Genomic DNA, 18,261 nt, shown 5'->3' on the forward strand with positions numbered 1-18,261 from the left:
ATGGCAAACTTACACAATAGAAGGCAATTGTTTTGCATGATTTTACAATGACTTACCAAATGACATTAAAGCATTTGAAGCCAAAATGCCATATTCTCAGCAAACATCTCTCTAGCAAATGTTTCTAAGGATTTTAGAAGACATCTGCCATGTACAAAAACAAATCTTTGTGTTCTAACTATAAAAAGTATATTAAGTTATATGACCACTAAAAATGTTTTAAAAAGTCTTTACACCTATACTTTGGCTTATGCTTACTCAAAGGTCACTAGAAGAGACTTCCACCACTTTTTCCAACTAATGAAAAGGATTACAAATTTCACCAATGTAGTTGCAAAATTAAGAAATTGGATGTATATTTGGTGAGTATAGATGTAGGAATCCCATTAATATCCAGTTGCTGATTTAAGATTTCAGTGGTATTTCCACATAAATTGCCTAAATTAACTTCAACTTTTTTAGCCACTATCCTGTCCTTTAACAGCCACTTTGCATTGTTGAGTCCAATGACCTCTCTTCAGCTGATTCTTCTTTGCTAACATTACAGATGTTTTTGCAATTGTAAAATGTTTATTTTTAGGTGTTTGGGGATAGTTTAAAGACTTTTCTCTCTGTGTTCCTTCACAGGCACCTTTGAGTGCAGTGAGTCATTCATTCTTCACCTTAATAATGAAGTCCCTCCAAGAGCAGTCCAGCTCATGGTGTTAAAGGGGAAGCGCTCCCTGCAAAATCCGTAGGAGCTGCCAAAAATCATTATCACTGGTCTGATTTAGTCAGAGAGGCAGCTCAAGGCAGGCTGGAAAATACAGACTATGCTCCAGTACTTATTGAAAACACTGTACTCAGTTCTAATGATCCAAACAGGTAGGGGTTGGGCAGGAATAAGATGCACAAGTGCAATTAATTTCTTCAGTAATTAAGATCCATTCTGTGGCATGGTTGAAGTGCAATTATGAAGCTATCAAATACAATCAGTTCAATAGTGATATGATAAAAAGACTACAGTGGCTGTGGGGGTGGGGAGGGCGGCATAACAACCTGTCTCCACGCCTTGGCGTCCTCTGCCAAGGGGCTGGGTTGGCAAGCACCAAATAATAACCTTGCAGCTGATTTGATCTCAGAAACACAGAGACGTCAACCGAAACCCCTTTACTTGCCCGCAACACTTCCACCTGCGAGCCACCTTAGCAGCTACTTAAACACCCCCAAACCGCCAACATTTCCCAACCCGGGGGACCCACAGGTGGGCTCCGAAATCCGTATGTGGGGCCCTGGCTAGTAGGATTGGTCTAGTTTGCAGCGCTCCCGAGCACCGTCCGCTCCCACGGCTCTGAAAGCGGGGCGGCCCAGCAGCACCTGTGAGAAACAGGGCGCTTCTCCCTCGGGTGCCTGGATGCGGCAGTAGGAGCCTATGTAGTGAAGCACTTAGGCTGGAAAACTTCGCCCAGAGTCAGTAACAGCCCCCGCATGGCCTGACCACCCGCTCGCGGCTCACTGAAAACCCCCCCACAGGCAATCACAAGCCGGGGGAACGGGACTCTTCACATGGCCCCGTCCTCAGCCACCTGGTCCCGCTCGCTCGCTGCCTCCCCTCCCAGCCCCAGCCCCGACCGCCAGGAGCCGCCGCTGCCTTTCCTGAGCGGCAGGGCGCCTCCACCAAGGTCCCGGCTGCAGCATCCCAGCGCCGCTTCGCCTCCGGGCGCGGGGGCGGTTGCCAGGGCACAGGTACCGCACACAAACCGCCGCCAGCTCTGGAGCAAGCTGCCTGCCCCCTCCCGCGCGGGCCTTTTGCATTGCCACCCCCGCACCCCCGGCTCTCCCCTTGCCGGAGCTCGCTCGCCCGGGCAGCGCTGCCACCAGCGCGGAGCTCCCTTACCGGCTGCCAGGCCGCCCCCGCCGCTGCAGCTTGGTCCGCGCGCCCCGGGCCGGAGAGCAGACGCCGCGCGCCCCGCTGCACGCCGCTCAGTGCCGCTGCTGCTCCCCCTGCGCCTCCACGCCACAAAGTTGGGTCAGCTGCTGCTGGTGTTTCTCCCCCCCACACCCGGGTTCTCTCAGGCGCTGCAGATTTTTTTTTTCCGCTTGCCCTCTCCAGCTCCCACTAGTGATTGCACAGCCCGAGCGCCAACTCTTTAGCAAAGCGGGACTAGGCTTCCACCCTGCCAGCAGCCAGCGCTGAGCTTCTGGCCCGGGAGAGGGCTGCTGCCAAGCCCATGGTCGGCTGGGTCCCCACAGCCCAGCGCTTTGGTGGCTGTGCTGCTGCTGCCAGAGGGGAGAGTCATTGATGGGTGGTTGCACCCATGAACCTTCTCATCCGTCTCTCCAGCTGAGGGGTTTTGTAAGTACCTTTTCTGCAGTATACGGGCACAAGCACAAAAAACTAAAAAGTACTGTAGCACTGTTGGGCATCTGTGTTAGTCTGTATCCACAAAAACGAGAAGTCTGGTAGCACCTTAAAGACTAACAGATTTATTTGGGCATAAGCTTTTGTGGATAAAAACCCCCACTTCTTCAGATGCAAGCACTGTCCCTGTAGCACTGACTACCCACCCTGCCACGTACTGATAATAAATCAGTAGCCAAATAACACACCGCCGCATCCCCCAGCTCATTCCCAAATGGCAGCAAATCCCCCTGACAAGGCTAAGAGATTTGAGAGAAGTGGACAATTTACAGCCCGGATCAGATTAGCAACCAAATTGTTTATGGTAAAATGGACAACGTGGGGTTAATTGGTTAAAAACAAATAATGTTTATAACATGTGAATTTTCCACAAATCATAACCTATTCTGCCTCCTACCTGCTGTGTTCTCTTACTAGCACGTGTATCGTGGTAGCACCCAGAAGCCACCACTCCAGTGTCAGGGCTGCACGGGAGTTTTTGGGGGCCTGGGGCAAAAGCTGAAACTTAGCCCTCTCCCCAACCCTTCCAAAACAATTACTTTGGACACAAAAGAATTTAAGAAAAGGGGAGGGGATGGGTAGTGGGAGAGGGCCCCAGCCTGTGGGGTGCTGCTGTCACCGTGGGGATTTGGAGGGCTCTGCCCTGCTTGGGGCCAGGGTACTGTTCCCAAACCTACTTCTCCCTGAGCCCCGACCCCTCTTTTACCTACAGGCTCTTGGCCTAGTAGGGTGGCTTGGGTTCACCCCGACAATGCCAGTGACAGCAACAGTGGGATCTGGGCCTGGTGAAAGGGGGGGGCGCCAAACAATGAGTGGCATTGTTACTCCATGTGCCAGGCCACAATGCCAATCACTAAAATTTGCCCCCCCCCCTTCATTCTGGGGGCCCTCTCAAATGGGAGTTTGAGCAAACTGACCCCTTTCTCCCCCCACTAGTCAGCCCTGCCCATCCTGCTAGGCACTCTACAGACAAAGAAATGGTCCCTGCCCCCAAGAGCTTACAATTTAAGTAATCTTTTATTACTGTTATAGAAAATAACTCATACCGTTAACAATTCTATTTATCATGTTGAAAGCTAGTAACTAAACATGCCAAGAGTCTTATACCACACCCTGAAATTAGTCTTTGACTTGACCACAAGGGAGAGACTTCTAAAAGCAAGAACTGAGATGGTCTGACATACAGGGAGGAATTAATCATAATAATAGAAAATTATTTCCTTTTAAAAATCACATGTGCAGTTGTATTTCCCTTCTTCCTCTCCAGCCTCATTGGAATTAATTTATTTTTCATCTGTCAAAAACATTTCATTTATGGGTGGGGAACAGAGCACCTCAAGATTTTGGGAAATTCATATGCAGGAATGGGCAAACCAGTTACAAAAACAAGAAGACCCTCCTCCACCTGACCACTCATCCATTTCTTGGACTGAACCTTTCTTTACATTCCTGGCATGTGGGGCTAAATCTTGTTTGTTTTCTCCTTTTCATGCATCTTTTTATTTCTAGGGCCTGGCTGGAACTAGCGCCAGCCATCCTGAAATACTGTGAGAAAGGCTTATTATTGGCTGTGGTAAAAAGCAAAAATGCTGGCAATCTTGCAAGAAAGCCTGTTCATGCTCCACTTTTGTGAACTCCATGTTCATGAGTTACCCTCAGACAGCTCAAATTCCACACGTTTTGGCCAGTTTCTTAGTCATGGCCCACCATAATACTCGTGGATCCCATATTGTGAACCTGCATTTCCCACCTCAGCAGAGGAACTTCGGCTCCATCTCTTCTGGCTTTCTCTTCTGTTTTTCCCTCTGCCCAGATGCTACAGAAAAAGAAAAAGAAATAGCCAAGAGGAATGGAGAAAATATGCCATTATGGGAAATGCACGAGCAGCTCTCCCATGCAAAAAGGCAAGGGAGACCAGGAGAAGGCAGAGAGAGGGGAGATGGGACAGAGGGAAGGGAAGAGATGAGAAAAATAGAGGACACAGGTGGGATACCTGGAGAGGGAAAAAGATGTAGGAAGAGATGGGAAGGTCAGGTAAAGACAATGGAAGGGGACGGTGAACGATGTCCAAAATTATGCAGGCCTTTTCCCAAATTGTAGCACAGGGAAGAGGAGACTGCCTTCCTCAACCCTGGTAGGTAATTAAATGTCTGTAGGACAACTGGAACTGGTAAGAACAAGGATTTTGCCCTGAAATAGGGATGGATGCAGCCACAAGAGTGCAAGGAACATTTATGATTTTTCCCCCTGGAAAATGCAAGACTAATCTCCATAGGGGTGGAGCCCAAGAGACTTGCCCTTCCGAGCTGCTATGAGCTAACAGCCACAGAAACTATTAATTACTGAACTGAGCTACAAGAGAGAAGGATGATGGTCTTTCTTTTCTCATTAGCATCTCTGACTAGTCTTTTCTGAGGGGATCACTTCAAACGACACCAGTCACTAGCTCCCAATTATATCAGATCTCATTATAACAGTTTTATAATACACTCAAAATACGTAGCTCCTAATAAAGGAGATGTAGTATATTTGACAAGACACTGTTTGGGGCTGTCAGTGGCACCAGCAGTAGATAAGTAATTGTCTAAATCTTCTGTCACTGCTAAGGTAAACAGACAAAACCAAAAGCGCCCTGGCAAAGTTCAAGCCTTCTGGCAAAGTTTGCAGTGTGCTTTCACCTCACTGACCTCAGAGCACTGAACACCCAAGTGATCCTCCTTCAGTTCGTTAAGATATTGTGTGTGTCAGTACAGGAGAGTTTTCAGTAATCACATGTGAATAAACATTCAAGGAGAGACAAAAATATTCCCTTTCTGTCTGTGCTTATAGAAGACAACATAATCCTCAATCTTCTAGAAGCTAATATTGTGCATCTTTCCACACCAACACTATTAGCATTCTGTCATCTGAAGAGCTAAGTGATGCTGAGATTTGTGCCTTGCTTTCACTCAAACAACGTATTTGTTATTTGATAACCTGACTTACTTCACAATGGCAAGTCAGTCTGCAGAGCCAATTTATTAATTTATTCGTAGTTGATGACTGGAGATGTTACTTTATTCTACTCTACTAAAGTAGTAGACTTATATTTAGGGTCTTCTATGGAGCAAAATGGATTTTGCCATGAAACCAGATAACATCATTTGGTCTTTCCTAAGTATATAAAATATGCTACAAAAACTGTTACATGGTCATCCTATGGTCCCATCATATGTTTTTTCCCCATCTTAAGATGACAATACCAAACTGTGTTCTCTATGACATGTATATGATAATGCAGTTCCCCAAAACAATACCCTTTGCTGTTTAGAGCAGCCCTTAGTTCACAATGAATAGAAAACAAAGAAGCTACATCAGCCGGTTAGAAAAAGCTTCTACTTTTTAAAGCAGGGAAATGACAGTTACCATATGCACTTTGTCAAATATCATTATTTTATTTAGCAGAGATACTGATCATCCACTTACTTAATATATCTCTCAATCTCCTCATTAAATCTCTCAATAAAACATGATTAATGTCCAAGATTCTGGGCCAGATTCAGTCCTGATGTAATCAGGCACAACTCCATGAAGTCAAAGGCTACATTTGGTAGCATGTGCATTAGTTACTGCTGAGCACATAATTTTTACTGCTATGTTTTCTGTGCAAACTCTGCAGTATCACAATCAAACTCATTGCTGCGGAAGCCATTTTTCCATATTATGCCATAGAATCATAGAACTGGAAGGGACCTCGAGAGGTCATCTAGTCCAGTCCCCTGCACTTGTGGCAGGACTAATTATCTAGACCATTCCTGACAGGTGTTTGCCTAACCTGCTCTTAAAATTCCACAACCTTAAGATTCCACAACCTTCCTAGGCAATTTATTCCAGTGCTTAACCACCATGACAGGAAGTTTTTCCTAATATCCAACCTAAACCTCCCTTGCTGCAATTTAAGCCCATTGCTTCTTGTCCTATCCTCAGAGGTTAAGAAAAACTATTTTCTTCCTCCTCCTTAAAACAACCTTTTACATACTTGAAAACTGTTATGTCCCCTCTCAGTCTTCTCTTTTCCCGAGTAAACAAACCCAATTTTTTCAATCTTCCCTCATAGGTCATGTTTTCTAGCCCTTTAATCATTTTTGTTCCTCTTCTCTGGACTTTCTCCAATTTGTCCACATCCCTCCTGAAATGTGGTGCCCAGAACTGGATACAATACTCCTGTTGAGCCCTAATCAGAGTGGAGTAGAGCAGAAGAATTAATTTTCGTGTTTTGCTTACAACACTCCTGCTAATACATCCCAGAATGTTGTTCACTTTGTTTTGAAACAGCAGCATTCACTGTTGACTCATATTTAGCTTGGGTCCACTATGACCCCCAGATCTCTTTCCGCAGTACTCCTTCCTAGGCGGTCACTTCCCATTTTGTATGTGTGCAACTGATTGTTCGTTCCTAAGTGGAGTACTTTGCATTTGTCCTTCTTGAATTTCATCCTATTTACTTCAGACCATTTCTTCAGTTTGTCCAGATCATTTTGAATTTTAATCCTATCCTCCAAAGCACTTGCAACCCCTCCCTGCTTCGTATTGTCCACACACTTCAGAAGTGTACTCTCTATGCCATTATCTAAATCACTGATGAAGATATTGAACATAACCAGACCCAGAACTTATCCCAGCAGGACCCCACTCATTATGCCCTTCCAGCATGACTGTGAACCACTGATAACTACTCTCTGGGAACGGTTTTCCAACCAGTTATGCACCCACCTTACAGTAGCTCCATCTAGGTTTTCATTTCAGACTAACACGGCTACCCTTCTGATACTTGACTCCATCTAGGTTGTATTTCCTTAGTTTGTTTATGAGAAGGTCATGCGGGACAGTATCAAAAGTTTTACTAAAGACAAGATGTACCACATCTACCACTTCCCCCCCCCCCCCCCCCGCATCGTTAGAGAGCTATCGGGTTGTTTTGACATGATTTGTTTTTGACAAATCCATGCTGACTGTTACTTATACTACAACGCATATGTATGTGCGCGTGTCTAAGCATGTATGTATTTATATATTTATTTTATATAGTATTATACATTGAAACACTAATAACCATCTTGATAAGGGGAGAGGAAGAAGAAGAGAGGGAAGTCTACACTTTCATCATATGAGATAGAAAGTCAGACAGAACATAAAAGGCACTATATTAAAAAGAATTATTTAAGTCAGAGGTTCCCAAACTGAGGTCCAGGAACTCACTTCCCTCCTGGGGAGAGCAGCTGGCTGGCTGCCTCAGCCTCTTCCACCAGCAAGAGGAGTCAGAAGGCAGTCATGACATCTTCTGAATGTTTTAATCCACTTGGGGCCTTAGACTGTAAAGTTTTGGCACTTTTAATTCCCACCGATTTCAGTGGAAATTGAAATCACTCTGAATCGGGCCCTATCAATCCTTTATCACATAAGACATTTTAATGTGGAGAATAAGGATAATAAAAATAGAATAAGGATAATAAAAGAAATTATGACGATCTCCAGAACAATAGTAGTAAAAAAAAAAAATCCTTGGGTAAAAATAGTTCCTTCAATTGTCTATAACTGCGGGCAACGTGCCACAGATTTAAGGCCCATCCCACAATTACATATGCACGTGAGTTATCTTGCTGATATGAGCAGCCCATTTGAGTTTAGTGGGATTACTCACATGAGTAAAATTACTTATATCCCTAAATGCTCAATGGTTTGGGCTCTTAGAAACTGTGTTTTTGTTTTTTGTTTTTTTACTTTGGAGGCAATATTTTATTTCTTTGCCCTCTGGGCCACTCACTATTTATATAATGTAGACTAATCCTTGTTTCAGTTGGAAGAAACAGCTGAGATAGCAAACTTTAACAATTTCATATTCTGAACTCTAATTAGTTTACTGTAATATTATTTGTTCAGGAGTGCTGGTTCTTTAGTCAGGTTTCAATATAATCTTAACATAATCCCTATTTTTTTCCTTTCACATTTCATACTTCTCTGAAACATTTTGGAAATGTTTTGATCTACTTTATAAACACTTAATATGTGGCTTGTTTTGTGCTGTCATATTTTCTTTGATTGTTCATTTGTAATTTGATCTGACAAGTGGTATTTTAATTGAAAGTAAGGATATCATCATTATTCTATATATTAGCAAATATATGTGTTATATAGTATAATTTACAGTATCTAAAATACATAAGTGTTTTTCTTCTTCCTCCTGACTCTTTAATTTAAGATTGATCTCGGAAGTGTGATTATTGTATATTTCCCATTTATTACTTTCTGGGCATCATATATTAAATATTTTTCCTTCTGCTTGAACTGCTCTACTGTTGGACTGTTATTTAACACAAATGGAATTCTCTCTCGTGTTTAAATCCCTTGAGAAGTAGTCTGCTTCCTAGAGAACATTAATTGCTGAGTTAATACAATAGAAACAAAAATGGTTCCTAAATTCACTGTATATTCACTATGGGTGAAATTCAGGTCTGTGCAGAGGGCCAGCCTCAGGCCTATGTATCAACAAGTGCTACTAAAGTCTTCAAAATAGGGAGATAGCCTGACCCTAAACAGGTGTTCTGAAGACCCTGGAACAAGACTGCTTGAACTGTGCTCTTCTCAGACCAAGGAAGCAACAGAGGTAGGGAGCACACAGACAAAAGCTGGCTTGGGGACCCAGAGAACCTTGTAGACAGGCTGCTTTATCCCTAACAAACAGATAAGACCATTTATGTTCCTTTCATTTTGATTTCCTCTCATCGAAGTGAGCCTGCCTCACTTTAGCAGTGGATTCTATCTGGAGAAACAGGATGAGAAAAGCTTTGGTTTTTACACTGTGAACTAGCCAGAGCAGAGAAGACGCTAATGAATGAAAGAGAACAGCAGCCTATTTTACCTTGACTGACTATTTCCTTAATTTTTCAGTGGCCGATGCCCCAAGCCTGGGTTACACGCATACAGTTTGTTTTTCTTATATCTGGAATGGAATAAGAAAAATGCAAGAATAAGTATAATATAAAGCCATATTCATTGTTATAAAAGAATCCTTTCATTTATTCACTGGTGTATGATACAGGTGGGGAAAAAGTAAGCAAAGAGAAACAAGCCATGCGAAACAAAGGAAAGATGACATGCACCACACAGAGCCAGGAAATTGTCATCAAACACAATGACATCAGCCTATTAGTGTCTCCAGTACTATTTCACCAGATCTCCCCATACACTTTGTTTCATAGCTATCTGTCAGTCAAACAACTCTAAAAATAACAGCCAAATGTTGTCATATTTATGAGTTCTTTCCTTCCTTTATAAGCTTCTCTTTCAAGAGCTGCCATGTCACAGAACCACTGGACCATTTTTCTCTTCTCGGAGATGTAGCGGATTACCAGGGTTGTAACATCATCTATTTTGCTTCCAAAGAAATGCATAAGAGTCAGCCTTCTTATGAATCCATGAGTAAGAGCTTTGTGTCAGGTGAGCACTGACATAAAAAAATTCTGTTTGGAACAATAGAGAATTCCCTACTATTAAGTTAATTCTTAAGTGTCCTGTTGCTAAATCATTCCTAATTTTTGAACTGTTTCAGAAAGTACGTAAGAAGAACCCACCGTATCCCCTATATCTCCAGCACTTCTCTATCCTTGTGGCCAGATTTCAAATCATTAAGCCCTCAGCAGCTTCCCCATTGTTTTCTGTGGGTGCTGAGGATTTTTGAAAATTTGACTACTTTATTTGGACCAAATCCTGCCATTAAGCTTTCTGTTTTAAATAAACCTAAAACAGGGAAGATGCTCAGATAATATGGTGATGGTTGGCAGTATAAAATCCTAAAACAGACAGACAATAACAGAAATATTAATGATAGACAGCAGTTATTAGCATTTGTATTTCTTTGTTTGTTATTTGTATTTCTGTAATACCTAGAGGCTCCATTGTGCTGGGTGTTGCAAAAACGTATAGTAAAAGACAATTCCTGACCCAAAGAGCTTGCACTATATTGCCCCAATCCTGAAAAGATGTACATAGGTACTGAACTTCATGCACTGGGGGTAGTGCTATAGATGTTAATGGGATTAGTTACAGTGCATAAATTTAAGTACCTATATAAGTCTTTGCAGCATCAGGGATTAATTAAGGGAGTGAATTGATGAAGTTCAGTGCCCTCTTCAAGCACATCTTTGTGACTAATGATTTTTACACATTTCAAATTTTCTACCCTGGTAAGTAGTCTCTATAGAATTACACGAGGTGTGAAAATGCATTGGGATATGCTATCAATAGTTCAATAGCCAGAAACAGTAAGCAGGTTTGTTTTGTTTTTATTGCCAAACTTTGCATTTAACAACTACAGCATTTCTGTAAGAAATGCATTTTATGTCCAGACTTTGTGTACTTTTTTAAAAAAAATTATCTGACATTCCAATCTCATTTTCTTCAGCAGCTTAATGGCCCCAGAAAATACATTTTTCCTTCCTGAGTATGTAATAGTGAGGATAGCCAAGAAAGCAACTGAGGATCCATCCTTTTCCATTAGAAAGGCATTCTTATGCAGAGCAATTTCCGTCTTTCTGGTCTAGGTGACTAGGCTAATGTGTTTTGGCATGAAAATGGCTTTTAGTTGATACTTTTAAATGGCACAATTCAATTGTAAGTGAAAGCTCTATACCATTTCTTTGTCTAGAAGGCCATCTGTACATCCCTCAAAACAAACAAACATGCTCATTTATTTTCTTTCTGAATCACACTCTGTCTCCTCTCCAGAAAGTAAGCTGTCTCTTCTCCTTTAATCTAAGAAAACCTGTATTCCTCCTCTTATTCACCTGTCACATGGGGATTTATAAGATTTAAGGTTTGTCACAATATACTGTAGGCTCTTTCCCTTCAATCTTCCTGTTAAAACCTATATATTTTCATAAAATACACATCAGGAACTCTGAGCCTGATTCCGTTCCCACTTAAATCAGTTGTATACTGGTTTAGTTCCACTAATTTCAACAGAATCACTCCTAATTTACAACAGTATAACTGAGTTTAGAGTCAAGCCCTCTTTATTTCTAACTAACAGTGTGATTTCTTCTCATTCTCTGTGTATTCACTTTATCATTGGGACTTCATCATGTACAACTATAAATCCCCTGATGCAGGCTTCCAGTAATTAGTGCTTAGAAGCTTGTTGTTCAAGTCTTTGCCAAGGAAGACAGAATATTTACCACCTTGATAGTAAGTACAGTAGTTGTGGGTCCTGCTCACAAAGTTCAGATCTGGAATCTGATCTAATGCTGAATTTCTCCAAAGACTCAGTGTTCTAGAGTAGTTCGTTATTTATAGAGACATGAGTGAGTTGTGCAGTTTGAGAAAGGTAAGAGCTAGATCCAAAGTTCAGTGTATTCAAATCTGGTGCTCCAACCTTTCATTATCTTGCCTGGGACTAAAATATTACCAGAGTTTTACCCAGACACTTCCAAACACTTAGCTACTGCAACTCAGTGGCAGAAAGATTTGTGAGCTTTTCTGAACAGAGCAGAGTTCATCAGGCCCTAAGTGAAGATGTTGCCTACACACCGGTTATAAGTCTTGGAGAAGATGGACCAGCAGAAGTTTTGAGATAAACCATTTTTCTTGGTGGTCTGGCTAGATGCTTTGGCACAGTGTCAGACAGGCTGGGTGACTTGCTGAGTCCACCCAAGACAGTAGGGGGACCAATGGATATGATGATCATGGAACTGTACTTGGAAAGTTTTCTTGGAGGTCAATCAGTGAGACAGGAAGGCAGAAAGCGTGCCAATGCAGCATGTACTCCGTAAAGCATGAGAGAAGTAGATTGGACCATGAGCCCCAAGGATGTAGTTAAGAAACTGGCTGCAGGGGATCTAAGTGATAGAGCAGGGATTTAGAAAGGCTTTGTTATCGTCTATATAAAAACATACACCTTTACCTCGATATAACGCTGTCCTCGGGAGCCAAAAAATCTTACCGTGTTACAGGTGAAACCGCGTTATATCGAACTTGCTTTGCTCCATCGGAGTGCGCAGCCCCGCCCCCCCGGGGCACTGCTTTACCACTTATATCTGAATTTGTGTTATATCGGGTCGCATTATTTCAGGGTAGAGGTGTATATTAATTTATGTAATATCTTGCATCGAGAAGATTGCATTATGACCATCTACCACTGGAACAGCCATCTCTGTAGTGGAATATGGAGGAAAGAATATTTTTCTTTTTCTTCTTTTTGTTCCTGAACCTTTTCCTATTTTACTGTTATAACAATAACAGTAAATAATAGCAGCTTGGGGGCCCTCTTTTTCTATTTCTCCAGCCATCATAAAAGATAAGAAAAAAAAGTGTTAATTTTACTTCTCATTCCAAACAAAATAAAACAAAAGAGCTACTATATCAAAGAGTGATGCTTCCTGCCACTTATGGTGGTGGTTTTATAGTATTGAAGGCCCACTTACATCCTATTTGGAGGACTCAAGGTGGATTTGAGTGGTACAAAGGCCTTGCATGAGCTCTCCGCAAAGGGGTGCATATTTCATTCAGTGTGAGCAGCACCTTTCACTACTGGTAAAACTCAGTAGCTGAAAATGTTAAAATAACTGGAATTCCCCTGTTGACCTAGCTGTGTCCTTCACTGAGATGCACAAGCTTCAACTTCACTGCTGAAAACTGGCATAGTTATGATGAAGCTATAAAACTTGGGGAAACACACCAAGAAAAAGTGACTTCTTCCCCCTCACTGCACACCACACAAATGTTGCCAGTTTTGCTTTATGCACAGAACACTTTTTGGAAAGCAGTTTCCAGTGTTCTACCCATCTCCATTTGTTATGTGTAAATCTCAATGTCCTAGAGAACACAAGTACATTGGGGTTATAATCCAGAGATGAATCTGTACAGCATAAACTCAGTGTCAGATTGATTTCATTTTTGTACAACTTGAAAAAGACCAAATAATCATTTGGCAAAATTATTTCGTGCCTTTCATTTTGTGACCTTTCTATTTCCACAGCAGCATAATTTATAGTAATTATGTCACAGGAACACTGCTGAGATTCCTTTCAAAGGTGTTGACACATCCTTGAGAATGCATCTATAGACGTGGTCGTATTTATCCAAAACTCACTTCTTCTCTCTCTTTACCCTTTTCTCTCTGGGTTAATAAAAGCTGCAAATGCTTTGTGGTCTGAAATACCTCTTGGAATAATGGCAACACAAAGAATTCTATTCTCGCTTAATATAATGATCATATGTGAATATCAGAGCCATAAAACTTAAGCCAGTAGCTGCTATTCTATTTCAGTGTATCATCAGGATGCCGTCAGCTATGGGCAAATACTTAACTCATATAATTTGTAACTTTTTACATTCTTTCTGAATGAGGTGGTGTGCCATTGGGATAGCTACTTTTCTTTTCCAATTGTTATTTGCCAAACAAGGGCATTCATTGAGCTTTTGATTCTAGACATATTATTTAACCAAATGTTTATCTGACACCTGGAAAATCATTCTCTTTTTTAAAATTTTGTGGTGGAAAAGCAATTACATTTTAAACAGTGTTTCAGAGTCACTTCCCAAGAATCCTCTGGAAGCAAACCTGAGCTTTCTTTGCTGTTTCACAACCTGTTTCACCCACCACCAGATATATAAGCCTTTTAAAAGAGTTTAATGAAGAACTAAATATGACAACATGCTATACATTCCCAGGCTATTCAACTTCCAATCACTGAAAAGAGATTAGAATGTGGTTAATAGCACATTTATTTTGTCAAGATTGTTTACATTTATATGTAACTTATAGATCAAATATGGCCCAAGTGTTATATTTTTCCATACACTAAGAGCAAAAATACACCCCCCAGAGTGTACTAGTGTGGCAGAGATCAACTTAATCTTTTACTGTGGTGCAACTGCAAGTCCCGGCATGCAAAGTGCCATCTTTATTCAAACAACCTTCCATTCAAAGATGGCACTTCGCAAGCTGGGACTTGTAGTATCTATAGGCTGCACCTTTGTCTTTTTATTCATATGAAAGAAGAGGGTGGCTGTAATCTATTTTATATAAATACAGACTTGAGTCACAACATATGGATACAGATATTGAATACCTCAAACTGTGGGGATTTTCTGATAGGGGATTTTGTTTTGGGCAGAGACAAGAGGGACTAGTGGTAAAATTCTGATGCTGATTTGGATTCTGACCTTCCTAAATTCAGCAGTGTTGAAATCTAGGATTATTTTTTGCTGTTGTTGCTGTTAAAGGACCAACTCTAATTTTACACAAATTAATTTAATTCCTCAGGCTTCTGACTGGTAGCCAAGGTAGCCATCAGTTGCTGGGTAGTCAGTCAAAGCAAAAAAGAGGGGGTAAGAAACTTCCATTAGGGAAGTTTGGGAGAATGTACCTTGTGTATCCTTTATTTATAAGAAGGGATTTTAGAATTAAATTCTGCCAGGTTGTATATGGAAGGAGGGCAATACCATCTGTCAAACAAACTGGTAATAAATACATTGGCAGAATGCCTTATATTTTTTCCAAATTTTTTATATACATATATATATATATACATACACACACACACACACACACACACACTTGGGATAACCCAGTTCCCCTTCCTCCTTGTTTGGCAAAGTGAGACTTACCAGACAGGAGAATCACAAGTATGAGCAGCAGGATAAGCTAGTGACTGGCTGGGGAATTTATGGGGCACCTGGCCTTTCCTGCCAATGGGTGGAGAAGCACCAGCATCTGATGGGGTAGAAGAGGTGTTGCAACTGGGAGTCCCCTTTTCTCTAAAGCAAGGTCTATAGCTCCCACCCACCATATTGGTTCCTCCTCCCCTTACATGGGAGAGAAGACAAAGTAAAAACCCCACTGCATCTCTCTACCCTCCATAAGCAGAGAAGGCGAAAATCCCCACCATCTCCCTCTCTCATCTAGGGGAAAACAGACATAATAATACACAAGAGATTTGATTTTCCATAACATCTCTCCATTGAAATATCTTCTAAAATGCAGGAAATTGCAACAACTTTTTCAGGGAAAAGGACTCTCTGATCTCTTACTTGTATTTCTTTTGACATTAACACAGATTCTCCAACCTGCTAGATATTAGAGCAGAAAACATCACTACCCAGCTCCACAGTCATGTACACTTTTGCTTGGTTGGCAAGGAGCCTCCCTGGGAACATGAACTTCCTTTAGATACACTTCGTCTCTTGACCCCATTCTCTTCCCCTTGCTGCAGCCCAGCAGAACAAAAGGATGTAGTGTTGCAGCACCACATCTATGAAGACAGCCACCAAAACTGGTGTGAGAGCGGAATCAATCCCTTTTTTTTTAATATACAAGAAAGCATAAATTCTAGAAAACAAAAATACCAAAAAATTGAGAGAATAGGTGCCTCCTATGGGCACAACATCCTGGCTCAATTGTGGAAAACTTAGGTGAATTTGGTCAATGCCACTGCCTCCAAATATGTCTGAAATGTAACCTAGTGACCGCAAGATAATGCTATCTCCCTTTTTCTGTCTTTTCAAGAAAATGGATTCTAAACATTGAAACTATCAAGGGATCAATCTCTGAACGTTCAGGAAAGTCTAATTTCAGTAAAAAAAAGGCCCCAGGATAAGATTCCGTAATGTGCTATGTGGGGTTGAAGTCTCAATTTAAAAGCAGATGGACACATTATACTGGAGCAGTGGAAAGAACAGAGTGTACTATGGAGACTGGCATACATACGCTTGAGTATTTTACAAAAGACATAAGAGAGATTCCAAATGTTAAGTTATAGCAGGTGCAGGATTCATGGCCAATTTTTGTGGTCTATCAAATCTCTTTTGCAGGGAGTGAGGGGGAGGTATGATTTGATCAAGGTCAAATGCTCTTGCGGTACATTTCAAAAGTAGCTGTCTAACATTCTAATTCTTGGATACATCATGAATAAACAAATTACCATCAGGATCAGTTGGTTTCTGAAAATAACTTTACACTATGTGAGTGGCAATTAGCAGATATAAAACCATATGCCCATTAGAAAGTACTATTAATAATAATGGGCACCACAGCACAGTTGCCAACTTTCATGCGGTAAATAAGCACCCCAACTTTCACAATAAGCCAAAAATCAACCTAATCCCATTTCAAAACAAGGCCCAAACAAGCCAATCCCTAAGAACCCCAACACTCTATGTGACTAGATCCCCCCAGGGTGTAGTCTGGGACTGTGGTGGGCCCGCTGGGCACCCCTGGTTGAAAACTCTCTCCTATAGAAGTTGTAGTTCTGTCCTCTATATGCGGCTCACTCAGGCTCCTCCCTGAGTCTTCAGTGCTTGCTGGCTCTATGGAGTGAGGTAGCAACAATAACAAGAGATGCCCAAAACTCAGTGGAGTTCAAATTTTACAGGTTTTAAAATCTGGCCACGGGGGTATAATATTGTTGCCAGCCATAGTTCTGCTAGTAAATGATGTTATTTTAAGTAAATGCATTTTCTGATCCAGGGTGGTTCTATATGGAAACGGCCATGGTATTTGTCAGAGAAGGTCATAAATGAGTCATTGTGCACTTAAGATGTTTCTTGTTAAACGGCTTGCTAAGGACTAATACACTGAAGCATCCATGAATTAATCCAGCCCCATGTATGTGAGAGGCATTAACCTGTTGAAATGCTATTTAATTAACGAAGATTCCTGTTTGCTTCAAAATAGCTTAGATGGCAGAAATAGTATCAAAAGAAGGAGTAGATGGGAAATAGCATATACTGGATCTGATGAGCTGCAGATTCACCACCTTTCTACTTCACCCCTAGGTGTGACTCTGAGGGTCTAGATCAGAAGCAGGAGGGCAGACCGATAGGCCAGACAAGCTTGGTAGGAACTGTTTGAAAAGGTCTGTCCTGAAAGGAAAGGATGTCTTGAGATCTTGCCAGGAACTAGACCAAGTGAGCAACTCCCCCATTTCTTCTTTAACCTTAAAAACTGAGGCCCAGAATATCAGGTGGTCTGAAGAGGAAGGGTCAATACAGAGATCTACCTAAAAGTGTACAGATGACACAGTGGATGCACTGGGTGAGACATGGGTGAGACAATTTTTGTGGACACCATACTCAGATACTACGGTAATTGGCTATATCGAGAAACTATATAAAAATGTTATATAGATAGACCCAGATAAACTGTAGGCTCTTTTGGAACGGGAGCAGCTCACAGCTTGAAGAGGAGCTGCAGCTGCATGCTAGGTATGCACAGCAGAGAAGCAATGTGCCAGCCACCGTGTAGTTGTGGTACAAGTGAAGAGATTGAATTTGTGCAGGGGAAATAGAAGAAGTGGGGCTGCTGTCTTAAAAGAAAGGGATGATGTGTTGTGAGATTACATTAGGAAACAGTTGCGTGTATGATAGTTTGGGCCCATGGGTGCTGTGACTCGGCTCCACTCACCACGCTGGTGCCTCCTGCTGGGCGTCTTGGGGGCTAGCTCTGCAAGTCAGTACGCCTAGTCCCAGTGATGCCTCGTCCACTGTCACTTCTGATCCTGGACCTACATCACTCCAAGGACTGTAGTGTTCTCTTCATAACACAGCCCTCTGGACGTGTCATGATCTGTACCCCCCCCCCTTTCGGGGGCGAGTATTGCAGTCTAACTGTCCTGTCACTTCCCCAGTGGCAACTGTAGCCAATTGTCCAGCCACTTCCCTGTGGTCCCAGCACCCTCTTCACCCTTGCCGCAGAGCCTCAGCCTGCAAAATCCAGCAGCCAGCCAGCAGCTCTTCTCTAGCTCCCCTGGTCCCTGCTAGCACTGCTTTGTCCAGGGCACTAGCTTTCATCTGCCTGCCAGGCACCCAGTCCTCTCTCCTTGAGC

The 18,261-nt window shown here is 42.1% G+C and overlaps 1 protein-coding gene across 2 annotated transcripts in view; it reads right to left on the minus strand.

The window, feature by feature from the left end:
- Window positions 1-14,949, minus strand: part of BMPR1B (bone morphogenetic protein receptor type 1B) — a 358,401-nt gene extending 343,452 nt beyond the window's left edge. For both annotated transcript variants that reach the window (XM_065596087.1, XM_024099901.3), the window contains exons 1-2: window positions 9,300-14,949; window positions 1,877-4,217 (exon numbers count right to left, since the gene is read on the minus strand). The gene's annotated coding sequence lies outside the window, so the exon portion shown is untranslated. The remainder of the gene's footprint in view (window positions 1-1,876; window positions 4,218-9,299) is intronic.
- Between the last annotated feature and the right edge of the window lie 3,312 nt (window positions 14,950-18,261).

Source organism: Chrysemys picta, chromosome 5 (genome assembly GCF_011386835.1).
Source record: "Chrysemys picta bellii isolate R12L10 chromosome 5, ASM1138683v2, whole genome shotgun sequence".
Classification (NCBI taxonomy): domain Eukaryota; kingdom Metazoa; phylum Chordata; order Testudines; family Emydidae; genus Chrysemys; species Chrysemys picta.